Source organism: Protopterus annectens, chromosome 2.part1, assembly GCF_019279795.1.
Source record: "Protopterus annectens isolate FY-2018-M chromosome 2.part1, PAN1.0, whole genome shotgun sequence".
Taxonomy (NCBI): domain Eukaryota; kingdom Metazoa; phylum Chordata; order Ceratodontiformes; family Protopteridae; genus Protopterus; species Protopterus annectens.
This window is the reverse complement of record NC_056729.1, coordinates 1,390,023,281-1,390,050,777: the sequence shown is the minus strand read 5'-3', so window position 1 is coordinate 1,390,050,777 and position 27,497 is coordinate 1,390,023,281. Positions and strand designations below refer to the sequence as shown.

At 44.3% G+C, this 27,497-nt stretch overlaps 1 protein-coding gene across 3 annotated transcripts in view; it reads left to right on the top strand.

Moving 5' to 3' along the window:
* Positions 1 to 27,497, top strand: part of MAPRE3 (microtubule associated protein RP/EB family member 3) — a 1,644,409-nt gene that overhangs the window by 193,871 nt on the left and 1,423,041 nt on the right. For all 3 annotated transcript variants that reach the window (XM_044062866.1, XM_044062868.1, XM_044062867.1), the window contains one exon: positions 5,352 to 5,454. The gene's annotated coding sequence lies outside the window, so the exon portion shown is untranslated. The remainder of the gene's footprint in view (positions 1 to 5,351; positions 5,455 to 27,497) is intronic.

Genomic DNA, 27,497 nt, shown 5'->3' with positions numbered 1-27,497 from the left:
AATGGAGGCAAGAAAGCCTCCTAATAGAAAATCATATATTAGCAAATAGAAAAGGTTTTCTAGTTAGTGCCAACAGCATAACCAGCACCCATTCAGGGTTAGCTGTTCTCTGGTTTTACAATATTTGTGTGACTTGCTGTCTTATGGCTTTCTTATTCTGCTGTCAGTGTTCATTTATCTGCCATTTCAGCGTGTCTGCCTTTAGAGCCTTCTTTTTCAAGGCAGTCACATGTCAAAATATTCTTGAAAGGGGGTTTGCATAAGAGGCCACCATGTAAACCATTGGACTCTCCTTGGGATCTTAATTTTGTGTTAGAGAAGCTAACATTTGCTCCATTTGAATCATATAATCTGGCCAAGTTAAGGATCTTAACATGGAAAACAGTTTTGCTTATTGATCTGTCCTCTGCAAGGAGAGTATCTGTGTTGCAAGGTGTTATGGTGAGCCGACCCTACCTCATTTTATTTAAGGACAGGGTTTTTTTGAGAACTAATAATTTTTAATGCCTAAACTGGTGTCTGAGTTTACTTTAAGCCAAACTATTGATCTCCCCATTTTCTTTACTGAATCTAAAATTGAGGGGAAAAGGATATGTCCATACCTTGGATGTCCACAGACAAATCAGGTACTGTCTTGAAAGAACTAAATGTCACATCTTTGTATCAATTTCTTTATTTTTACTGAAAGTAAGAATGGAGAACCTGGTCAAAAGAGACTGTTTCAAAATGGTTATCTAAAGCTATTACCATTTGTTATACTCACCATAACAGATCTATTCAATGCAGGGTCAAGGCCCTCTTTCATGTATGTTTTTTGGAAAAGTTTGGATTCTAGAAGTATTCTAGAAGCTGCTGCTTGGTCCTCTGTACACACTTTAATAAAAGACAGCAAGCTTGATTCTGTCTCTAGATCCAGATCAAGCTTTGCTAGGACCATTTTCCTGGGGTCCCTGAGCTAATCTCCTTCCACCTCCCAGATGTATTTAGCTTTGGTAATCTACCCATATAGCTAACGCTACTGCAGTGATCAATATCATGAACATAGTACAGTTGTGTAAGTTGAACATACCATAACAGTAGATTTTTCAAATGATCATTGCTACAGTAGCCACTCCCTCCCTCCATCCTCCTTGTTTTTTGGTGTGTTTTTTTTATGCCAGGGTGTTGACATTTATTTGTTGTTGTTCCTAGCATTGCCCTTTCAGGGCTTAGCCACCCTCTCTCTGCTGTTAAGAAAGTTCTGAAGGGCTTTGCACCAAAACTTGTCTTTTAGTCAGCTCAGCTCGGGCTGTTTGATACTTTGGATGCTTGGAAGGTGTCCAGAAGCTTTGGAAGCTGGCCAGACGTTATATCTTTGTCAGTTTATAACCCATATAGCTAAGGCTTCTACAGCAGTTCTCATTCAAACATCTATTGTTATGGTCTGTACTTTGTCTCCTCACCATAACATTAGATCTTTGTTCTCTGTTTCCATCTTTTCCATAACTACCCGCCTACCATCCCTCTCCATAACTCTGCAGAGATGTAATTTGTTCACAGTATACTCTTTTTGGGTTGGATCTAACTGATCTTATTCTGGCTTCTGAAGCCCTGCGTTTTTCAGCCTCTTTCTCCTTACACAGGTTATCAGTGTTTAAGTCAGATATACTCTTAGGTTGCCCACGCATATAATTTTTTAAATTTGCAATACCTTTTTTTGGGGGGTGGTGGTAAACTCAACCTACAGTAGCTCACTCTTCTCACAGGGATCCCAAGCTTGGAAGTGGTCATAGCCAGATCTGAGAACCCATCCATTGAGGAAAGGATGGAAACAGACAACACAGATCGATCATTGTGGTGAATACATGACTTTTGTTTTTCAGTTCCTTTAATCAACTTTTAAACTGTCAGGAAAAAAGGTCAGGTAAAGTACAGTGTCAGGACAGTCCATTAAAACACAAACTCTTAGCTTAAAAATAACTTTCCTAATCAGGAAAGTATAATAAAACAAACAGTTTTTAAATGCGGAAGGTTTTCCCCAAGGGAACTTATAACCTGCAAAGGAATATCACAAGGTGATTGCCGAGCCTCAAAAGCTAGCAGAGGAGCACTCTCTTCATGTGCAGGAAAACTCCAAAGGGCTTGACACCCAAACCTGTCTTTTTAGTCAGCTAAGTTTGAGCTGACTGATGTTTTTTGTGTGAGGAAGGTGTCCTAAAGCTTTGGAAGCTGTCTAGCTGTTATGTCCTAGGCAGGATATAACTCGTATAGCTAAGGCTACTGCAGCAGTGATCAATATGATGCAGTCTTATCAGTCCAAAGCATCTGGTTTCAACAACAAAAAATATTTCAAATTAGCTTGAAGGAGTTGAAAGCAATATACAAGGCTTTTCCAACTTTACCAGACAATGTTCTGCTAGGCCTCCTTCACATCAGCATAGACAAAACAAAAATGATATGGTATGCAGACAAGCGGGAGATAACCAAGTCTTCCATTTTTGCAAAGCGATAGTTCAGATTTGAGAGCTGGCTCTGGGATTCAGTCTTCAGCTGCAAGCAACTTATGATCTTATAAGAAAAATCCATCTGTGGTAATAACAAAGACAGCATGCTGCAGGCATTAGGACCACTTAGATTATAAAACTTTTCCAAGGTACATTTAACCACATTTACCATCTTGCACTGCTCTTCTAACATTCTTCAGTTCTTCATATTGGCTTTACTGTTTGCTGGAAGAAAAGGGCCCTCATCTGCTTGTTTAGTAAAACATTTTTTCTAGGATTTTATTTCCTTCTGTGGTTTGAGTGAGAGTGTATTTTCATTTAATTTATTATCTTTTGTTTGTCTCTTATTTTATAGTGTTTTTCTGATGTTTTTTTTTTCCCAGTTGGAGTACATTTTGATTGTCCGTCTGCTCATTAGCCCTTCTCCTTCTCCGTCCTGCAATGTTTAAAATCATTGGTTAGAAAATGAGCCTAGAGTAGGTCCATTCAAACCACCAACAAGTACAGCTGCTATAGCATTTGCTCAGCAAAGGCATGTATTACCTCTCCCTGTTCTTTTGTGCCCATTTTAACCAGATGATACATAGAAGGCATCATCTGGTTAAAATGGGCAGGTGATACATAGAAGTCACCATGAGAAGTTACAGAATTGCTTGACGAAGCAGGTCTTATAGGTTCATAAGTACATACTAGTCTAATGACCACGAGGGCCTTTATAAGCCTAGCAATGTAATTCAACCCAGTATGTATCCCTATGTATCATGAGAGCTATTAGGAGGTGGTATGTTAGGAAGTTTCTAGAGGTTATGGAGGTGTTAGTTTGGGCATTACTGTCTGCTTTTGTCTGTCAGAGACATGGGGGCCATATCTGGGGTGAATTTCCCATCCATTGATCAAGGTTACACTTAAATAAGGATAGGGATGGACTCTGCTTCACATGTATAGAGAACCTGTTCCAGAGCATGGTGATCCTCTGAGACACATCTGGCTTGCCAAAATGTCTTATGTATGTCACAAGCAAAATTTAAATCCTTGAATCTAGTGGTTCTGATGTTGTTTGTTTTGTGGATGTGTGAAAGGTCCATCAGAGCTGGATCCAAGGATGCCTTATATGCCAGGCATAGATTGCCTGTCATTAAGCCGTAATTGACAGATATAGAGATAGGGCTTTAAGGAGATCCGTATTGGACAAGGGCCAGATAAATTGGCACTGTAACTTACTACCGTGGTCACATGTTGTTCAAAGGCCAGATTACTGTCTACATGTTTCTAGATCCCTGACTACTGGGTTAGTTCTTTGGAGTATATTATCGATGGAGTAATTTGGCTTGGGTGACAGTTTCTCAAAAGGCAGTATAATGCATTTCTTTACACTGAGTTTTAGTTTTTGACTTTGGCACCAGTCATTTGTCTGTGTTAAACCCTCTTGAAAGATATTTGTGTCATGAGGGAGTCTGTGCTAGGTCCCAGTTTGTGGTTATCTGTGAACATAGTCAGCCAGAGGCCCTTGATATTAGCCGTTACCTCTGAGAAGTAGTTATCAAATAGAAGAGATTCCAGCATGGAGCCCTGCGTTACCCTTCTGGCGACAGGTCGCTTAGTGGAAGCGGTATCACCAGTCCTGACTTCCTGGGTCCTGTCTGTGAGCCAACTGGTGAGTTTGTCAACTCTGCCTGAGTGTGATATTGTATTGAATGCCTTAGCCAGATCCAGGTAGGCAGTATGCACCATTTTCCCCTAATCTATTGCCTTGGTGACTTTCTCAAAGAAATCCACCAGATTAGTAGGCATGACCTTCCCTTGACAGAGCCAAATGGGGTTGTGTCCAGTGTCTGAAGGATGCCTGTGTCTTTGTTGACCATTTCCCTGATAACTTTTTCCTTGGCTTTGCATATTACACTAGTCAGACTAATAGGTTATAGTTTCCGGGGTCGGTTGAGGGTCCACCCTTGTGATGTGGAATAACCATTGCAGTTCTCCATTCTCATGGTACTTAGCCTGTTTTGAGGCTTTAGTTGAAAAGTGACACAAGTAGTCCTGATAGTTCATGTTATCAGCCTAATGTTAGCCTCTGAGGTAGCTAGCACATTAAAAGCAAGTGATACTGTTGTTGCCTCTGTTAAAAGAAAAAGCCTAGATATGTTTTCTTTAAAAAAAAACTTAAAGCAATTACTGTAAATAGAACCATCTTTATCTTTTTCTTTTGCTCATTCTGTTATAGTAGACACTTTCACTAATAAGATTATAGTGAAGGACAACTCCTTAAGAACCTTGGGCTACAAAAAGTGTGTCGCTAACAACTGAGACCTATAATCCTTTGCACTGCTTGCTTACTGATACATCATTATGATGAGTTCTCAAAAGTTTTGTTTCTGTAATTTATTTTGTTTAGGTGAATCCAAAAAGAAGTCTTGTAATGCTTCCACATCGTTACTGTTCATGTATTTTTTAGCTTGCATAGTCTAGTATTAGACTTAAGTGAAATAGTATTAGGGCTCTTCTGCCTGAGTTTGATGAGAGAGGTGTAGAAAGAGTTGATAGAGTGAGTGCATGATGGATAAAGACAACAGATTTCCCGTTTCCCAAATTGTAACAACAAATTTTCAGTTTCCCATATTGTAACTAAGTTATATGCAGCTGCCAAGCCTACAAATTTCTTCACATCTTTACACGTATTTGCCTGAGCAGAACAAAGCCTCATTGTCAGATGTGTGTATACCAGGTCTACAGATTGATGATTCAAAATAATTTCCTTGTTAGGAAAGAAGTCATATTTGTGTTCATAGAAACGTTAAGCTGTTTCCTTGTTCAGTGTAATACTGATATTATTGATATACATGTTTTTTTTTTTTTACCTTGTTTTTTTAGGAGCATAAGCAGAAGTGCTGCCCCAAGCCAAGGGGTCAACTGTTCAAACCCAAGGATAAGCAAGCCTGAAGGTTCCCTAAACTCACAGCCTTTCCCACCTCAGGTAGGACTCCACACATATAGCATTCTCTCTTTTTGTTTTTCAAATCCAGATTTCTTTTCACATCACTTTAAGCCCTGTTCTTGTTCTGTGCTTGATCCAGTGTCATAAGAGGAAGGAAGCTGTGTTCTGACCTTGGAGCCTCTTCTCTGGAGCAAGGAGTTCAAGAGAATTTCATTCAGATTGCATTCTGTTTGTAGTATAATAAGTGAACTGGAGGCAGATTTTGAATTGCCAGTTTCTGTGCCAGCACATTTTGGCAAATAATGTATCACCATAAGCAAATGCCCTTGGAATACAAGTGATGTAGAGGGTACCCTTTCTCCTGTAGGTATTATTTCTGCTTACAGAAGTTTCAGAGATATTCCCTCACTTGTGGCCTGTCATTTAAAAACTGTACCCTTTAGGGCAATCATGACATTCAGAGTATTGAAAATGTGTAACAGCTGAAATGCTCTAAAAGGTCTCACAGTCATAGTCCTTAATGTATAGAATAAGATACTGTTCAATGCTAAAGGTAATTTTTCTGTGTGTTTTCTGCCAGTCGTTTTCCATAGTTTACAGCTATAGCCTTTGTTTTATCTTCATTATTTTTGTATCATGAAAAGACTTGATACTGTCTCAGAATGTTCCACAAGACTGAAATGTCCTTTTCTGGTTTTATCAAGTATAAAATAATATCATCTGAAAATAAAGCCAACTTTGCCTGAGTACCATAGCAGTTATATCCTTGAATTTCTGAATCCAATATTTTCTTTGCTAATGGTTCTAAGTATAACACAAATAGGAAAGGGGAAAGAGGACACCCCGCCTAGTTCCTCTGCACAAACAGAACTTATCGTAGAGGAACCCCCCACCTTAATTTTTGCCTCTGATCCCTCAAATAGCATCCTAATCAGCCTTCTAATTTTATCAGAGAATGAAATTGCTTCCATTGCCGTACTCATGAAGTCCCAGTTTACTCTGTTAAATGATTTCTCTGCATCAGGATCCACTGGCACCACTGGTGTTTTCTTACATTCTGCTTCCCTCTGGATCATAATTGTTCTGTTAATGTTGTCAAAAGTGTGCCTCCCCTCCACAAAAACATATTGATCCATATCTATCAGTTTTGGCATCACTTCTGCCATTCTTTTAGCCATTATAGACATAAACACTTTATAGTCATGGTTTAGAATTGAACTGGGCCTATATGAAGCTGGATCTGATGTTTTTTTGCTGTCTTTAGTTATTATAGCCACCATCGCTTTCTTCAAATATGTTGGTGCTTCTCCTTTTAAAATACCGTTAAACAAAATCTTCCAGATATTTATCACTTTCTTCCTTCCTAGCTTCCAAGCTTCTACAGGAATACCATCTATTCCTGGGGACTTTACTGTAGATTGGTTATACATCACCATTTTTATCTCATCTCCTCCTGTCCTGTTAGAAATTGAGATCATCTAACTCTAACTCTGGCATTTTTAATTCTTCCATAAACATTTCCTTTTGTACTTTGTGTTGATTTCCACATTTCTGTGCTTTATACAGATTTTTATAAAATTTCCAAAATATTTCTAATACCTCTCCTGGCTCTCTGGTTATTTTCCTTGTTACAGGCTCATTAAGCTTGGCAACAACGATTTCTTTTTTTTTTTTGCTGCAGCCACTGGAACGGATGATTCTCTCTGTTCTGAGGAGGAGGAGAGGGAAGTCTCTGCACCAAGGAGCACTGGGCCTGAGGCTGACCTTGTGTCTGACCTATCCAGGGCTTAAGCTCTGCAGGGAAGAGACTGCTCTGAAAACCTTGGTGAAAGCACATCTGTTGAACCCCCTAATAAGAGAATCTATGGTGATGGACACATTTGGGAAGCAGACCTATGCATCAGCGATTCTTGCCCTCAGATCACCGAACTACTTTGCCCACCTAAGAAGATTCCAGAGAGACTTAACTAAAGAGATCTCCTAGTCTATCTCAAGGGTATTGCCAGCAGATGTCCAGAAAACATTGGACTCCCACCTTTGCACCCTACAATCTTCTACCAGTGTCGCCATTCATCTGCTTTTGAACACAGCAGACTGCATGGACAGAGCAGCAGGAACCAAGATCACTGTGTGCCACCACACCTGGACGTGTCTATGTGACTTCTAGGAAAGCTTCAAGTTGTTCTTCATTAATGCCCCCGTGATGCTTCTACCTTGTTTGGATCTAAAGTTAAGGATACAGGATGGCAAGACTCTCACTGCAGTGGAGGTATGCTCTCCACCCCACAAAGAACATTCTTGAGAAACCAGAGATTGAGGAAGAAGGTGTGGTTCCACTAATCAGAGTTCTTTCAGTGATTCCCATGATAACAGGCATCCTTGCAGCAGAGGGAGAGTTAATTTTAATGGATGACGCCTGAGAGGCAGAGGCAGACTGCAAAATCAAGGCTTTTGAAGCCCCTTTTCTGAAAAAAGTTTTCAGCTCTCCTGAACAGTTGACTGACTGCTGCACTCTGCTGCACTGCCTCCAGAGTGCAGCAGTCAGGCAACTGCTGCCTCCAGAGTGCAGCAGTTGCCTGACTGCTGCACTCTGGAAGCAGTCAGGGGCATCTCTCCTTACACCTTCAGGCCTAGCAAACAATAATATCAGATTTATGGGTGCTGAGGGAGGCTATTCATTTCCCTTTTCCATCCCATTGCAGAAAAAGAAGAATGTCCCCGATGTTCCACCTAGTCAGTGGGACTTAGCAACCACAGAAATTTCAAAGTTGCAGGAGAAAAGTAATCCAGGCAGTTTCCCAAGACCAGTTACAGTCTGGAGTTTATTACAGGTTCATATTAGTGCCTAAGAAAACCAGGGACCTAAGACCTATTTTGGATCTCAGTCACTTAAAACAATTTGTAAAATAGACAAAATTCCAGATGGTCACATTTCAGTCCATTTTACCTCTTCTGAGGCAGGACAATTGGATGTGCGCTGTAGATCTCCAAGATGCCTACTATCACTTCAGGATATCTAAGTACTCCAGGAGATTCCTCCTCTTCTTTTCAATTCAGAGCATTGCCGTTCAGTCTCTCCACAGCACCCAAGGTGTTTACCAAGATCATGGCTTTAGTAGTGGCACACCTAAGCCTACTGGGGATCCAAGTTTCCTCGTACCTAGATGATTGGCCCTCCACTGACCCCACCAAGCATCTCCTACTTACACACTGAAACCATGTACTCTAGTTGCTTCTGAGCTTAGGAATCTCAATAAACTTACCAATATGTCAGTTGACTCCAACTCAAGCACACCAAACTTCAAATAGCCAATCTTCCCAGTCAAGGGTCCAATCATTTTGTCTGACAGCCCTTCATGTTCTGCATCATTGAAATCACCAGTGAGGTTAATCCTGTGTCTCTTAGGTCTCATGGCATCTAAGATATTGATGGTTCCTTTAGCAAGATGTTTCACGAGAGTGCTGCAGTGGACTTTAACAGTACTGTAGTCTAGATGCATTCACCCTCTACATGCAAAAATTCAGATTACACAGGTCTGGAAAGATCCACCAACAACATTAGTGATCAAGGATGCAGTGTGGGGGACTGGGCATTTCAAAGGGAAGATGGCCCAAGGCAGCACATGGTTGACAACAGAGACAAGTCTTCACATCAGTATGTTGGAGCTGAGAGTGGTTTTCCTAGTGTTGCAGGCATTTCATGTCATACTCCCCAAGGGTGTGATATCCATACAAACAGACAACATGACTGTTTTATGATACATCAGCAAGCAAAAAGGAACTCGTTCTTATCCCCTTTGTAGAGAAGCCATGAAAGTTTGGCAGTGGATGATGGCTTCACAATGTGTGTCTGGTCATTACGTTATTATTTTATTCTATTTTTACTTTTATTTTTATTATGTTATTTTATTTTTCTTCTTCGTCTTCCCTGTATGTATGTTTTTGCACTGGGTACAAAGCATCACAATTTCGTTCAGCTACACTGTGGTGTAGTTCTGAATGACATTGACTTCGATATAAATGCACATCCTGAGGACCTCCATTGTACTCGCTGACAAATAGATCTGGACAGTGTTACTGCCTCCTTTGTGGCCACTCAGTCCTGCAGTGACACAAACAGTTTTTAGTTGCTGGGGGCCAACCTTGCTGCGACCTATTTGCCTCCCATCTAAACAACAAATGTAGCAGGCATTTTACCTTGATCAACCCACAGGGAGAGTCACTGAAGGATGCTGTGGTCCACACTTGGCCCCTGGATCTCCTGTATGCATTTTATCCTTTACCCCAGTGAACAAGTTCATACAGAAAGTAAGGCAGTGCAAGGTCAGAGTTATTCTCATTGCTCCCTTTTGGCCCTGACAGACTTGGCTCCCCTTCATGTGGCTTCTTCTAATACATCATCCGTTGATGGTAGACCACTTTCTAGATCTACTATCTCACCAGTCCAGACTGCCTCCTCTGGATCAGAAATCTGTGAAGCTAACCACATGATTCTTCCAGTTTTAGTGGTAGCCAGAGATGCTAGGCTTCCTGCTGCTGTAGTCATTATTCTTTCTGCTTCACAGAAACTGTCTAGTAAGGAAGTTTACCACAGTAAATAGAAAAGATTTTCAGTTTGGGCCTACTGCGAAGGTCTATACCCCTTTTCTGCACCAGTTCCTTAATTTCTATTTGACCTGTATGACAAAGGGTCCAGTTTTGCAATTATCAATATTCAGTTGGTGGTTATTTCCAGTTTTCATGTTGGAATTAACAATACATGTTAAGTTGTCAATCTCGCCTTCATTCTTGCTGGATGGGTTCGGAGCCGATCCTCGGCTCCAACTCGGCCAATACTAAAGCTCGAGAGCTAATTCCACCGGCTCGAGGCTCCCCTATATCCCACAGTGCTAGGCGGTAACTACTCAGATCTCGTTTGCCGCTTAGCTGACGAGGTGCTTCTTCTACCGGCACTGGCTGGTTAATGTTTTCTTGTTCAGAAACTTCTATTTCAACCCCTATTTCTTTCCATTTAGTATAGTTTTATTTAAAGTATTTCATTAGTTTAAATCGGGTCCCCCTCTTGTGTCAGAATTCCCTTTTTATTCCCTTCTTAACTTTAGGCCTTTGGCCCTCTCCCTCTCCTTCCCCTAGTCCTTCAGTGTGACTGGATTTCTATTTGGGTCAAGGGTGTGTCTGTGTGTTGTGTTTGTGTTTTTCTTCACTCAGCCTTTAGGATGTCTAAAGACACCAAGGTCTCAGGCTTCAAGAAGTGTGATTCGTGCTGTCAGAAAATGTCTCTGACAGACGGTCACACTTCTTGTGTATATTGCCTGGGACCTTTGCACCTGCAGGACTCGTGTGCTGTGTGCCATGCATTCAGCCCTAGAGTCCTGCAGGAACGCAAAAATAAATTAATTCTACGTGGCTTGTTAAAGCCTGAAGGCCCCCTGACCCAGTCTGTGTCGGGGAAGCCTTCTAAGACTTCCAGACCGTCGGCTCCAGTTTCAGAGCCGTCCCCTGGAAGCATTAAAACGACTTCCACATCGGCTCCGGCTGGAGCCGATGTTTCCAAATCTCATACCATCACCTCGGCTCCGGCTGGAGCCGAGGTTGACAAGACTCAGTCGGCTCCTATAGGCTTATCGGAGCCGCCTTCAAAGAAGAGGTCTAGGTCCCCTTCCATCGGCTCCATCCATTCGGCGCCGGGATCTCCTCTTCTATCAGAACGGAGCCATAGGTCTCATTCCTCTCGGTCCTCCAGGCTGTCCGACCATGATTTACAAAGGGTGGTGAGTAGACTTCTCAGGTCCGAGGCACTGGCCCAGATGCTGCATAGCCCTACTCTACAGTCAGCGGCTATTTCCATCCCTGATTTTATTCCTCCTCCGACTCCTTTGAGTTCGGAGCCGGGGCTCATCGGAGCCATGGCTGTCGGTGCTACGGAGCCGATACCTTCCCTTTTGGCTCTGTCGTCTGCTCCGATTTCCTCATTGGAGGGATCTCGGCGCCGAGCTTCCCTCATCGGCTCCGAGGGGGCGAGTGGCATCGGACCCTTGTCCGACCCCATTCTCCCTCTCGGAGCGTCGGCGCTGGTGAGTTTGGCTCCGACATCGGCCTCGGAGCCATCCCTGTTGGTGCCGGGGGGGTCCTTGTCTCCTCGGAGCGGGGACCTCTGGCCTTGCCTGATAGGGGCGCCTTCGAGGTCATGCGGAGCGTGCTAGACCCAGTGTCTACCCCACAGTCGGCTCCGTCAGCTCCTCCCTCTTCAGTGCCTGCGGTGATTTCTACCCATCCCCTTGTATCAGACCGCAGAGAGCCAGCTCCTCAGGTTTCCCCATTGGGAATTTCCTCCTCTTCCGAGGCCTCTCCTGATCCGGTAGGAGAACCCCCTCGGAAGAGACAGTGCAAGAGGAAGCACATTGACTCCCCTGTCTATCACCTCTGACACACTGAATTGGAGGAATCTGAAGGTTCCCCTCGGTCCCCCTCTGAGGATGTCTCCCTTGCTGACATCCTTGAAATCCTGAAACAGAGGGGGAACTGGCCCGCCCTAAACCCTTCAGAGGACGAGTCAGTTTACCTTGAGGCGTTTGGCTCTCGCCCTTCCACCTCCTGGGTGTCCCCTTCTTTTGACCCCCTTATGGAAGTGGTGCAAGGAAGGCTTGGACGGCCCCTGATTCAGTGGAACCTACCCCAAGGAGGCCGTCAAAATTTATTACTGCCCCTAAGGACAAAGAGTTTCTATCAAAAGGTGTCTCTGTTGATGCCATGGTGGTGGCCGCAGCCACTAAGAAGGAGTTAGCCGATCCTTCGGTACCTGTCCATCCTCCAAATAAGGAGTCTAGGACCATGGACAGGTACGGTAAGCGGATATTTTCGTCAGCGACCTGTTCAATGCAGTCGCTGAACTACTTGTGTCACTTCACCCGTCTCCAGAGAGATTTGTTCAAAGATATGGGTGAGGCTATACAGGATCCAACAGCTGAGGGGTTCCAAGACAAAATGAACTCCCAGTTGGCAACCCTGAATTCGATTGTTAACTCCTCCATGCGGCTTATCTCATATGCTGATGATGGGGCGAGTAGGGCCGCAGGCACAGGTGTAGCATTACGACGTCACGCCTGGATGCGGCTATGCAATTTTGCAGACCCTTTCAAGGCGTCCTTCACCAATTCCCCCTTTGATGGCTCAACATTGTTTGGTCCTCAGGTGAAGGATACATTGACTAGGTGCGAGGTGGAAGGTAAGACTCTCTCTGCCATGGGAGTCCGTTTTTCTACCCCTTCTAGACCTTATCCAAAAGGTCAGAGGGGAGGGGAAAATGTGGTTCCGCAAACCTCAGGGAGTCTCTTCTGACGCACAAGGTCGATTCCCCTCTAGAGGCAGAGGGGGGAATAACAATAGAAGCCGCCCTAGAGGCAGAGGAGGTCCACAAAACCAGGGTAGCAGAGAAACTTTCTCTGATAAACCCTTTCAGCATCCCTGAGGAGCTGCCCAGCTGTCCATCTTCGGAGGCAGTCGGGGGAAGATTATCACTGTACCCAAAAGCCTGGCTTTCCCTCACCCAAGACAAATGGGTACAGTCAATCATATCCGAGGGTTACAAAATTCCCTTTATTCACATCCCATCCCAACCCAAAGGATCCCTTCCAGACGTTCCACCCAGTCTAAGGGAACAAGCAGCACTAGAAATATCAAAGCTGCTATCAAAAAGAGCTATCCAATCAGTCCCAGTAGACCAGCAAGGATCCGGAATCTACTCCAAATTCTTTTTGGTACCAAAAAAAACAGGGGACTGGAGACCTATACTGGATCTCAGCAAGTTAAACAATTATATCAAAAAAACAAAATTCCGGATGGTCACGCTACAGTCCATTCTACCCTTCTTGGGTCAGGACAATTGGATGTGCTCGATAGACCTTCAGGATGCGTACTACCATATCAAAATGCACAAACGCTCCAGGAGGTTTCTCCACTTCAGGCTGGGAGCCAGTCACTACCAGTTCAGAGCCCTGCCCTTTGGTCTCACTACAGCCCCCCGAGTGTTTACCAAATGCATGGCAGTGGTCGCGGCTCACTTGAGACGTCAAGGATTCCAGGTGTTTCCATATTTAGACGACTGGCTCCTTACCACCACCACCAGACATCATCTGCTTCTAGCCAGAGACTTCACCATCCAAACTTGCCAAGCTCTAGGCATTTCAATAAATTTCGAAAAATCTGCCTTGTCGCCTTGTCAATCTATTACCTTTATAGGCGCCACCTTAGACACACTCAATCTTTCCGCCAGACTTACAGAGCAAAGAGTGTTAGATATCCGCAAACAGGTTTACCTTCTATTACAATGCAACAAGGTCAAAGCCAGGGTAGTCTTGAAGGTATTAGGACTCATGGCAGCTACTATCACCCTTCTCCCCTTAGCTCGTTTCCACATGAGGATCCTCCAATGGATGCTGTTTACCCAATGGTCCTTCCAACAGCTCCCGATGTCTCACATCATATTAATAACTCAATCATGCAAGAATCACCTGTCTTGGTGGATCACATCACCTCAGGTTCTCCAGGGCAGACCTTTCATTCCTCCCCCCCGAGTCGCCACGGTGACAATGGACGCCTCCCTGATCAGGTGTGGGGGGGGGGGCATTATCAGGGCAGGATAGTCCAGGGCACGTGGCAACCTTTCGAGTGCCACTTGCACATAAATGTCTTAGAGATGAGAGCAGTGCTTTTAGCGTTGCAAGCCCTTCAGGACTCTCTTCCCACAGGGACTATTGCAATTCAGACGGACAACATGTCCGTAGTGTAGTACATCCACAAACAGGGCGGAACCAGATCTTACCCCTTATGTCGAGAGGCACTGAGACTTTGACAGTGGGCGATTTCTTCTCAGCGCTTTCTGATAGCAACGCATATTCCCGGGAAGTCCAACGTGATTGCGGACAAGTTGAGCAGGGCCATTCTCATGCCCCACGAGTGGTCTCTAAAGAAATCAGTGCTGGAAGAAGTCTTCCAAAGATGGGGCCAGCCTTGCTGCGATCTTTTTGCTACTCCCCAAAACAGCAAGTGTCACGACTTCTTCACTCTCTTCCCGTTACCAGGCCATCCCAACAGAGACGCTCTAGTCCACGATTGGCCCCGGGGACTTCTGTATGCTTTTCCCCCTTTTCCACTGATATCTCAATTAATTCAGAAAGCTATCGCCTTGAGAGTTGCAATGATCCTCATTGCCCCTTACTGGCCTCGACAGATATGGTTTCCGTTCCTCCATCATTACCTGTTGGAGCAGCCTTGGCATCTGGACCCGGTGCCAGATCTGTTGACCCACCAGTCGGGCCAGCTGCACCACTCCCTTCATTCTCTCAACCTCACAGCTTGGTTTCTCCAATTCCTACCCTAGCCAGGCTTCCCTTAATCTCTCATTCGGTCCGAAACATCCTGATAGCCTCTCACAAATCTTCTACCAGGAAGATTTATAATAGTAAGTGGAAACGTTTTTCCTTCTGGGCAGCATCAAAAAATATAGACCCCTTCACTGCACCTATTCAGTCTATCCTAGACTTTCTGGCAGAGCTCTTTCATTTAGGCTCTTCTTCATCTACCATTAGAGTACAACTAGCTGCTATATCTAATTTTCATGTAGGTGTCTCAGACTCCAGTATCATGTCCCATAAGCTCTGCAAAGCCTTTTTAAGAGGTGTTTTTTCTGCTCAAGCCCCCAATCAAAGATCCCCCACCTCAATGGGACTTGAATTTGGTTCGGACATCCTTGATTCTCCCCCCCTTCGAACCAGCGGCTTTATGCCCTCTTAAGTTGCTCTCATGGAAAACACTTTTTCTAGTAGCCATTACTTCAGCTAGAAGGGTATCTGAACTTCATGCTCTGTGCAGTCGTCCTCCTTACTTAGTTTTCCACAAAGATAGGGTGTCCCTCCGGACTAATTTGTCCTTCTTACCTAAGGTTTCCTCTGAGACAAACCTGAACCAAACGATTGATCTCCCCATCTTCTTCCCTGACTATTCCAACAGGTCGGAACAAAAGTTACATTTTCTAGATGTTCACCGCCAACTTAGATATTATTTAGACAGGACTAAACAGTTCAGGAAATCTGATCAGCTTTTCCTGTCTTATGCGGAAGGGAAATTGGGCCTTCCAGTTACTAAAGTGTCCCTTTCAAGATGGCTTACCTCTATAATTACCTTCATCTATGAAATCAGACATCAAAAACTGCCTTCAAGACCTAGAGCTCATTCAACTAGGGCATTAGCTACATCTGTACCTTTTCAGGACAGGCTGCCAATAGATTCCATTTGTGCAGCAGCCACTTCAAGAGTCTGTTCCGATAGGCCACCCGGAATAAGGTGCTAGGGACGCGGTCCCATCCAGCAAGAATGAAGGCGAGATTGACAACTTAACATTAAGAAGTTATGTACCTACCATAACGTTCCATGTTAGTTGTCTCCTTCTCGCCTTCTTTCTTGCGTCCCACCCTCCTTCCCCCTAGCCTGGACAGACCGATAGGAAATTTTGGGATCTTCCTTTGGAGTTTTCCTTCCCACATGTTCTACTACCTCTATTCCCCCTTTTATGTTTGTGGTAGCTTACATTCAAGTTTATATAGAGGTGGGTTCCTTTTTCTCCATACTGTGGAGACCAGAACTGCTTGGTTTAGCTATCAAACGAGATCTGAGTAGTTACCGCCTAGCATTGTGGGATATAGGGGAGCCTTGAGCCGGTGGAATTAGCTCTTGAGCTTTAGTATTGGCCGAGTCGGAGCCGAGGATCGGCTCCGAACCCATCCAGCAAGAAAGAAGGCGAGAAGAAGACAACTAACATGGAACGTTATGGTAGGTACATAACTTCTTAATCTGATATTGTCCTTTATTTCATTCCTCAACTGATGGGTATCGAATCTGACTTGGCCGCATACATTAGACTCTCAGATCCAACTCACAAGCTCCTGCCTCTACCCGTAATGCCCCAGACAACTAGTAATACCTCAGATCTCATTTGCTGTCATAACCCACAGACATGGCTGCTCCTCTGAGAGCGTTCCTGTGTATTGTTCAGGTTTTTATGAGTAGTTACCTCTTTTAAAACTTTTCATCTGCTCTTTTCTAATTGCCTACCTCCCTCTACTGATTGTAAACTAGGTTCACAGGTTCATAGGAGGTTACTAGGCTAATGACCCTAGGGCCTTAACAAGCCTATATGTAATACCCTTGTTCCCTAGTTGACCGTGGTTAGATGGTTGTTATCAGAGTGAATCAGTGATTAGTACCGACTGCCCCTGTCCTTGAGGGACATAGGTGCCACACCTGGGGTGAGCTTACAGTCTCCCATCCAATTGTTAAGGTCGCGCTAAAATAGGGTCATTGAGGAGCTCTGCTTGCGTGAAGTGGGAGTTTATTCCAGAGGAATGGCAGTCTGTGGGAGACATAGCTGTCTCTCCAGCATGTTCTATTTATGTAGCTGTCTCTCCAGCATGTTCTATTTATGTCACAGGGTAGGTTGAGATTCCTGGTCCGAGTAAGTCTTGCCCCATTTGATTTGTGGGTATGCAGCATTTCCATTAGGGAAGGTCAGAGATCACTCTGTAGGCCAGGCACATATCACCTCTCAGCGGTCTGCAGGATACAGAGTAAAAAGACAGGGCCTTCAGTCTTTTCATGTAGGTCATGTTTTGGAGGCCCACAATTTTCTTGGTTAGAAACCTCTGTGGTCTCTCCAGTTTTTGCAGGTGTCTGGTGAGGTCCATGCAAAAGGGAGCATTGTACTCAATTAGTGGTCTAATGAGGGTCGAGTAAAGAGAAGTTATAGCATCCTTAGTCTTGGATGTGATGCCCTTATTTATGTGATATGTAACGTAGAAGGCTTTCCTTACCACTGTGGAGACATGCTGATCAAAGTTTAAATTGCTGTCAACCTGTATTCCCAAGTTTGTCACCACTGTGTTTGAGCTTAGAGGGGTGCTACCTATAATGTAATTTGCAGGGGCCATTTCTTTGCCAAAGGAGACGATGATGATGCACTTTTTTGTGTTTAGTTTTAAACCATGACTCTGGCACCATTGATTAGTCTGCGTTAGCCCCTTTTGTAATATGTTAACATCGTTAGGGGACTCGGTGATTACACCTAGTTTGTAGTCATCTGAAAACTTGGTACGCCACAGGCCATCTGCTTTTGCCTTGACATCTGAAAAGTATATTCCAAATAGTAGAGGGCCCAGCACAGATCCCTGTGGTACACCACTGGCAACTCATCTACCGGTGGAGGTGGAATCCCCAAATTTGACAGTATGCATTCTGTCAATGAGCCAGTTTGCTACCCATGTAGTGACATATGGGTTAATCCCAACCCGGGAGAGTCTCTCAGTGATACCTAAATGGGGGATTGTGTCAAAGGCCTTGGCTAAGTCAAGATAGGCGGTATGTACTGCTTTGTCCTCATCCAGGGCTTTAGTGACACTCTCGAAGAAGTCCACCAGATTTAATAAACAAGACTTGCCCTTAACGAAGCCAAACTTGGTTGGGTCAAGAGTTTGGAGGATGCCTATATCCTTGTTGATAATGTCCATGATGATTCTTTTCATGGCCTTGCAGATAAGGCTGGATGTTATGTTGTCTCATCTCGCCTTCGTTTTTGCTGGTTGGGTTCGGAGCCTACTCGGCTGATTTACTATAGCTCGAGAGCTTTTACTGGCTCGAGGCTAACCCCTATCCCAACATGCCTAGCGGTAGCTACCCAGATTTCGTTTGCCGCTTGCAGCTTCGAGATTGTGACTGCTGGCTCAGGCTAAGTACTTTGTGCCTTTTTCACTTTATTGTTATCCTTTTCTAGGTTTTGTGGTTGTGCTATCTCGTTAGAGCATATACTATCCCCTGTTAGCCTAACGACCCCTTCCTCTTCTTGTTGTGGGTATTTTTTGCTGTTGTTTTTTCCTCAGGCCTTGCTTTTCCCTTGAGCCCATTTAAATTAGAGGGTTTTTGTTCTCTTTCCCTACCCTTTCTGGGATAGCCTTTTAAGTTAGATGCTCTCCTATTGGGGGAGTAGCCGTTTAAGTTAGAGGCTATTCTGTTTTTCTTCTCCCCTTTTAAAAATTTTTTTTTTTCTTTTATTGTTGTTTGGGCTAGCCTTTACAGCCTTGTTGTAGTTAATTGCCGTGTCCTGTTTGCTTATAGCTTTGTTTTTTTTCTAGTGCTGTGGAAAAAATTTACACTATGTCCAAAGAGTTGAAACCTTTTGGGTTCAAAAAATGCAACTCATGTTGCCAAAAGATGTCCCTTATGGACAGGCACACGAATTGTGTATATTGTTTAGGGGCTGTTCACCTGCAGGACTCATGCTCGATCTGTCATGCTTTCAGTTCCAGAGTCCTGCAGGAGAGAAAAACTAAGTTAATTTTGCGTGGCCTTCTCAAGAACCCTCAAGATTTATCGGTTCAGGGTCCTCAGCCAGGTAAAGTGTGTGGAAAACACACTAAGGCATCAGTTCCAAGTTCGGAACAGACAGAATCCACTGACAAACCTTCGGCTCTGTCAGCTCCCAGTGTTGGCTCTGACAAAGCTAAGTCTTCAGCGGCTCCATCTGTGTCCGTGGAGCCAGTCCAGATCCATAAGAGAACAAAGTCTCCTTCTTTGGAGCCAGTACTCTCTGCTCCACAATCTCCTCTGCTGCAACCTGAAGCGGGCAGTCACCGGTCCTCTTCGCACTCCTCTCGGTCCTCCAGGCTTTCGGATCATGACGTGGAGAGAGTGGGCAACAGGTTCCTCAAGTCACATGCACTTGCTAAATTACTATCGAGCCCAGCCCATAAGGAATTTGCTTCTTCGGCCCATCCAGCTTCTCCATCGGTTACTCCTCCGACTCTCTTGAGCTCAGAGCCGGGGTGCATGGAAGTCATGGTGGTGGAAATGTCGGCTCTGGTTACTTCTCATTTATCAGTTCTGACAACCGCTCCGATCTCCTCGATGTCTCAGTCCATCGAGGGATCTGGGTGCCAAAGCTCTCTCGCCAGCTCTGAGGGGAGAAGTGGCATCGGAACCTTATCCGACTCCACTCTCCCTCTCGGAGCTTTGGCGCAGGTGAGCTCAGCTCCCACATTGGCCTCAGAGCCATCACTCCCAGTTCGCATGAGATCTCCGGGCTCATTGGAGCCGGCAGCTCCTTTGACTCAGGACAGTGGCACCTTTGAGGTGTTGAGGAGCATGCTGTCTCCTGAGACTGCTCCACCCTCGCCTCCATTGGCTCCTTATCCATCAGTGCCTGCGCCTGCCTTTGACCATACTCCTGCCTCCAAGTGTAGGGAACCTGTGCCCCAGGATGCCCCATTGGGTAACCCCACCTCTTCTGAAACCTCCTTCGAACATTCGGAGGAGGTCCCTCGGAAGAAAAGATGTAAGAGGAAGCATCTAGACTCCCCTGAGTCTATCACCTCTGACACAGACTTGGATGAATTGGAAGGGTCCCCACAGTCCCCCTCTGAGGATGTCTCCTTTTCAGATATCTTGGAATTCCTTAGACAGAGGGATGGCTGGAAGTCCCTAGCCCCTTCTGAGGACGAGTCTGTCTACCTGGATGCATTTAGTTCCTGACTCTCTACCTCTTGGGTGTCTCCGCCTTTTGACCCACTTTTATCTGTAGTGAGTCGAAAGGCGTGGAGTGCTCCAGAGACCATGGAACCAGTTCCGAGGAAACTGAATAAATTTATTACTGCTCCAGAGGATAAGCCTTTCCGTTCCAAAGGAGTCCCTGTTGATGCCATGGTGATGGCAGCAGCCACTAAGAAGGAACTTGCGGAAACTTCATCTGTCCATCCACCAAACAGGGAGTCTGGTATGATGGACAGGTATGGGAAGCATAAGTTTTCTTCAGCAACCTTTACTCTCATGTCACTGAATTACTTGTCACACTTCACACGACTTCAGAGGTATCCCCTGAAGGAGCTAGGAGATACCCTACAAAATCCTACAGGTGAGGAAGATGTGGACAGGGCAGCTTCCCAGCTTGCGACCTTGACCACTGTGGTTAACTCCTCCATGAGGCTCATTTCTTATGCAGCAGATGGAGTGAGTAGGGCAGCAGGTACCAGCGTAGCTTTGCGGAGACACTCCTGGATGGACCTTTGTCAGTTTGCGGAACCTTTTAAGTCTTCATATACCAGCACCCCCTTCGATGGCTCATCCTTGTTCGGGCCTCAGGTAAAAGAGACTGTCACCAGGTGTGAACAGGATGGTAAGACTCTCTCTGCCGTAGGAGTCCGTTTTTCCACTCCATTTAGACCCTATCCCAAAGGTCAAAAGAGTGGAAATATGTGGTTCCGAAAATCCCAGGGAGCTTCGCCTGACACACATATCTGGAAAATCCAACGTGATAGCAGACAGGCTCAGCAGGGCTATCTTCATGCCTCACGTGTGGTCCCTGAACTAAGAAGTTGCGGACTTGATTTTTTGCAAATGGGGCCACCCATGCTGCAATCTTTTTGCCATTCCCCTCAACAACAAATGCAGCAGCTACTTCACCCTAGTCCCCATTCCGGGACAATCACCCAGGGATGCACTTGTTCATGATTGGCCTCCAGGTCTACTCTATGCCTTTCCACCTTTCCCTCTAATTCCAAAGGTACTTCAGAAAGCAAAGTTGCTGGGTTGCAAACTCATCCTCATTGCTCTTTACTGGCCTCGTCAGATATGGTTCCCATTTCTTTGCCATCATCTTCAACTGGAGCCTTGGATACTGGACCCAGTTCTGGACCTCCTGACACATCAGCCGGGCAGGCTTCATCCTTCCATCCAAACTCTCAAGCTGACTGCTTGATTCTTCCACTTTCCGTCTTAGCCAGGCTCCCAAACATTTCCCCGGCTGTACAACACATCCTAGTGTCCTCTCACAAGCCCACTACCGGGTGGATTTACACTAGCAAATGGAAGAGGTTCTCTTATTGGGCTAAGAGTAATGACATTGATCCCCCTTCACTGCTCCTGTTCACAAGATTCTTGACTTTCTGGCTGAAACCTTCAAAAGAGGGGCAGCTTCAGCTACTATTAGGGTCCAGTTAGCTGCCATCTCCAGTTTTCATGTAGGAGACTTGGGTTTTAACATCATGTCCCATAAGTTGTGCTGAGCATTCTTACGAGGTACAACTCTTTTACGGCCCCCGGTAAGACAACCTCCCTCCCCGGACCTAAACTTGGTTTTAGCTTCTATGGTTCTGCCACCTTTTGAACCAGCAGCATCTTGTCCCCTGAAATTTCTGTCTTGGAAAACCCTCTTCTTGGTTCCTATATCCTCAGCTAGACGGGTTTCTGAATTACATCCTTTGTCTATTCACGTGCCGTATCTCATTTTTCACAAAGATAGAGTCTGTCTTAGACCAGTCCTTCCTTCTTGCCAAAGGTGTGTTCAGAGTATAACTTAAATCAGTCAGTTGAGCTTCCTGTGTTCTTCCCCAATTACGGCAACAAGCCAGAGTATAGACTCCACCAATTGGATGTTCATAGACAATTACGTTTTTATTTAGACAGGACCAAAGACCTTAGAAAATCAGATCAGTTGTATCCTTTGCTGATAATAAACAAGGTTCTCCAGTTTCAAAAGTGACCTTATCAAAATGGCTGTCGGACACAATCAGTAATTCATATGATTTGCATAAAATGATGCTCCCAGGAAGGCCCAGAGGACATTCAACCAAGACCTTAGCCACCTCTCTTGCCTTCCAAGCTAAATTGCCTTTAGATTCAATCTGTGCAGCAGCAACTTGGGCAAATCCACATACCTTTATCACTCATTACAAAGTGGATGTCGTCTCCCGGAATAGGGCATCCTTTGGTTCCACGGTCCTGAAGAGTTTGTTCCTGTGGACCACCCAAGAACCAGGTGCTGGGGACACTGTCCCAACCAGCAAGAATGAAGGCGAGATGGGACAATATAACATAAAGACGTTATGTACCTACCATAACATTCCATGTTTGTTGTCTCGCCCTCCTTCTTGCGTTCCCCCCCTTCCCCCTTCCTGGAGGTTTGAGAGGAGCTCCTTTACTGGTTACACTGGCTGAGTTTCCTGCTGACATACCGGGTTAGTTAACCATGCCTTGTTTTGTTCCTCTTTCCTTCCTGTCTTATATGCTTAGGAGTTTCTTAAAATATAGTTTTTTTACTATGTATGTCTAGTGTGGGCTATTACAAACGAGATTTGGGTAGCTACCGCTACACATGTTGGGATAGGGTTAGCTTTGAGCCAGTAAAATCTCTCGAGCTATGGTAAGTCAGCCGAGTCAGAGCTGAGGATCGGCTCCGAACCCAACCAGCAAGAAGGAAGGCGAGATGAAGGACAAAAAATATGGAACGTTCTGGTAGGTACATAACTTCTTTTTAGGCTTATGGGTCTATAATACCTGGGGTTTGTTGATGGACCCCCTTTGTGTAAGGGGATTACTGTTGCTCTTTCCAGTCTACTCGAACAAAGCCAGTGCTCAGGCTGTGGTTGAAGAGAGTGCCCAGTGGTTCCCCTAGGTCTTGTTTCAGATTGTTTAGTAAGCAGCCTGGGATGTTATCTGGTCCAATAGAGGCTGGGTTTTTGGTCTTGGAGAGGGTAGGTATTACCTGCTCTTTGGAGATGCTAGATAGTGGACTGGGGACAGAGATGCTTTGGGGTGTGTCTGGCGGGTACAGAGGGGTGAGATTTGTGCAAAATCTGTCCACCAGCAGGTTGGCAATTTCTTTGGATTCGGTGTGGGTAGTACCATCCACAGTCAGTTCGGCATATAGTTGGACATTTTTTTTTAAGATTTCAGACATAGCTAAAGAAAGTCTTATGATTGTCTTTAGCTAGAGATGCTAATTTAGCCTTGTATTTGGCTTTAGAGGACTATACAAGCTATCTGATTTGTTTGTTCAAGGTGTGGAGGGTATTCTTCTTCTGGTGGTTTAAGTTCCCTCTTGTTCTTGGATAACGGATTCTTCCTTTTCTTATGCAACCTATTTATACTTACAGTCCAGCAGGGTGGCCTTTTTCTTTGTGAGGACCTGGTTTTGATCTTGACAGGTACAGCCGGATCCATACAGATGTTTGTCTATACAGGACATTTGTGTACTCCTCTGCATAGGAGTCATTGTTGTCTGTGTTAGCAGGGGGTTTGAAACATTTTATACCCTCGCTTAGTAGGCTAAAGTTTGCTTACATTAGTTTGTTTGTTTGTTCCTGTGTGGGTGTCCAGTCTGATCTTTACTTCAAATGAGACAGATTTAAGGTCGGACTTCACCCAGGAGGGCAACACACGGGCTAGTGCAGTGACCCCCCCCCCCCCCATGTTGGTGAGTACCAGGTCCAGGACATTTATTTTTATTTATTTATTTGTTTGCAGTTTGTTAACCGGGAAAGCCCACTGGGCCAAGATGAGCCCTTTTTCAATGGAGGCCAGGGGAGAAAAGCTCCATGTACAGGCATAACAAAACGAAATCAACAGAAGTTAATACAATATTTAAAATTGCAAAAAAAAAAAATCAAACAGACGTTCATACAAAAATTAACAATGCAAAAAAGTCAACAGAAGTTAAAACAAGGTAGTATACATTATAAAAGTAATAGAGATATAATAATGTAATAACAGTAAATAAATGGATTTATGTTAATAGCGATATTAGTAGCTTCTGCACCCATTTGGGATGATGAGGATTCTGATTTGTATGTGGGATGCAAACTGCCTACAATGTCTAATGTAAAAAGAGGGTAAGTGTATGTAAGAGGTAAAGAGGTGGAGAAATAGGAAGGCTAGTGCTAAATGGAATTTATGGAAAAGGATGAAGGGAGAATTAATGAAAAAGGACAGAGGGAGAAGGAGTAAGTTGGTAGAAGTTAGGAGGGTGAGAACATGAGCACTCCCAGGTAGGAGAGAGATAGGAATGGAGCAGGGTGTTGAATATGGAGAGGTTCTGGGTAGTTCGGATATGGGGGGGCCCTTGTAGGGGCGCAGACTAGCTGTTAAGGAGCATTTGAATTAACAAGAACCTCAGGGTGATCGCATTTCAGCTCATGTATGTTCCCCAGTCTATGGTAGGATAGTTGAAGTCTCCCATGACCAAAGTGTTTGGCTGTATAGGGAGTGATTCTAGGAAGTCCAGGTAGTTGGTGTGTTTCTCTTGGTTCATGGTGGGGGACCTGTAGCTTGCGATGATGTGGTAGGGTGCTTTACCTATATTTAATTGTACCTGGAGTCGCTCTAGAGAGTTGTACTGTTTAACTAGTCTTAAGGTATATTTGGATTTAGTGAAGATGGATACACCTCCACCTTTGGTTCTTTCACAGTCATTTTGGGGTCTGAACATGTGGAAGGCATTGTAGCCTTGTATGGCCCGGGCGCTGTCTGCGGCCTTGAACCAAGTCTCAGTGACTGCACAGATGTCAGCATCTTCCAAGGTGAGGAGTGCTTCCAGGGAGTGCAGTTTTCTGTTAAGGCTCCTAGCATTAATAAGCATAATCGTGAGTTTGTCTCGAGTGGATTTCTTTAGGTCAGGAATTGTTTTGTTTTGACATTGCCTAAAAAAGACACCATGAGGAGACAAGCACCTTTCCCAGTATCCGAAAGCCTAGAGGAGACAGGTCAAGACCATCTGTGGCAAAGCAGCATGGTCTGTCAACCATGTCTTCCCAGGATGACAGGTACAGGTTCCCCTTGGATTGACACCAGAAGCTAAGCCAATTGTTGAAGTTAATCATTTTTTGTCTGTATTGTGGCATTATCTTGGGTGAAGGTAAAATACTACTTAGTACTAGGGTCATACCTGCCTGGGACACATAATCTGAGAGTTTAGTCATGTCTCTCTTCATGTAGTCTATAGAGGTACATCTCAAGTTATTCACTCCAACATGTACTGATAGTCAGAACAGTAATTATTGTTGACTGACTTGATTGTGTACGTGATTTGATGGATCCTGGCACCTGACAGGCAACCAACCATGACTTTCTCCTTGTCCGGTCTAGTGAGGGGGACATCTGCATCTCACTGTGGAATCGCCTATGACCAGGACATTAGGTTTTGAGGTCTTTTGCCTTAGGGACTTATTTGTTGAGACACTTGTATGCCTGCTGCTGTGTGAAGTAAAGTCTGTTCATGTTCCAGTATGTGTGATGTGCTTGTGTTTGGGAGGTATCTGGTCCTTTCGCATAGGTGAGTCTGTGTGACTTGACCTTGTGTTGTGTGAAAGGAGAGGTGTGTGTGCTGAAAACCTGCTTGATGTCTTATTTATTATTACATGAGAGGATTGATTCCAACTTCATGGTATAGTTGTATCTCTCACATACTGTATTTGTTTGCTTTAGGAACAAATAGTTGTCAGTATACATGAAGTAATTAGTAGATTGCCCTGGGATGCCCATGTCAATCAGACTAGCTGCGGAAAGGTTGGGAAACTGTTAGTCCATTGTAGCAGATTAAACCATAAGTACTAATTGGGAAGTGGGTGGGTTGGATTAGCTTTTGCTCTATGACTAATTTGACTAACTAAATAAGAGTGCTTATTCTGTTGAGGATTATGAGTGAAGGAGTGCGGTGATGCTGCTCAGTGCTCAGCTGAGTTGCCCGCAGTGCACAGCTGAGTTGCCTGCAGTACAGCAGGAAAACTTGGGAGAGTTCAACTGACAAATGTCTCAGGGGAAAAATAGTTTCTAGGAGGTTGCTACTATACAGTGCACTGCTGACCCCTGTTGTGTAGTGCACAGCTACACCCAAATGCGAGGCTTATATACAAGTGAAATTAAACAGTTTTAAACTAGTCTGACAATAGGAAATCACACAATGATCCTTCCTCCAGCAATCCCCAGCTCAGACAGTGCTATATCCACAGTCTTCTGCCACAAGTGTGCAGGGGAGCCCTACTTAATGTAAAATGGCTGGATTTAAGTTCAAGTGTATAAAATAGCAGGCTAGATTCGGCAAGTCTGGCTCTAGTCTATGCTATCTAAGCAATATTACAGTGCAAAACAAGTGCAGATAATGAAGCAGGCTCAGACAGGAAAAAAGTCAAAAAGGCACCAATGAATGGAATTAAAAACAGTTAAATGCACTAGATCAGCACATTTCTGCCACAAGGGTACAGAAAAACACCTTCTTAATGTAGAGTAGCTGGTTCGGAGCCGAAGTGTAACAATATCACACAAACTACCTACAACAGCCCTACAACTAACAGATACAGAGTAATACAGTGCAATTAACTACTTAAAGCAGCAGCAGCAGACATTACATTTTTTTGAAACTGCTAAAGTAGTCACAGTGTATAAGAGAAGTGCAAATATATATATATATATACATAGTGCCCTATTGTGCATTTCTCAACTCAGACAGACCAGGCAAACACCTACTACCACCACCACATAGAACAATCCCAGTCCTGTCACTGCACAGAAGCTTAGTAAAGCAGTGTCCGGTGTGAAATGCTACCACAAACAAACTTCGAAGATATAAAATGCTACCACAAACAAACTTCAAGATACAGATACAGTAGTGTACTTTAAACAGCTTATAAAAGTGTGATTATTCAATAAAAGTACTTTGCTTTGTATAAAAAAGCCAAGAGCCACACAATTGTGTAGAATTTATAAAGGCATTAAAACAAGAAAAGCTGATTAATAAGCCCTTCAGCTAATAAAACTACAAGCAGAAATCGTAAATGTTTCACCAGCTTAAACAGACCAGGCTACCTCCAGTGCACTAGATGTAAAATCCACTGACCTCATGATGTAAAAACAAATGCTAGAGTAAAAAATACACTACTTTATCCAACAGCTACATAGGTATTGAATTCAGATCAAATAAATCAGTAGAACAGACCATGAGAGGCAAAATGCACTTTTTCAATACAAGCAAGAGAAAAAGCAATCAAATAATTAAATTCATCAAGAAGCAGTGTAGAAAGGGAGGAACTTATTAAGCTCAATTTACAGTAGGGGTGGGCAGCTTAAAAATCACCAGTCTTAAAAAGCAGATCAGCAAAGGAGAGGGTGGATGGAAAACACAAGCAGGGAATCCCCAGCAGTGCTTTAGTTTCTTTAAGCTTGAAATCTTTTCAGGAAATGACAAACTGCTAGAAATTCACTCTGTGTTTAAG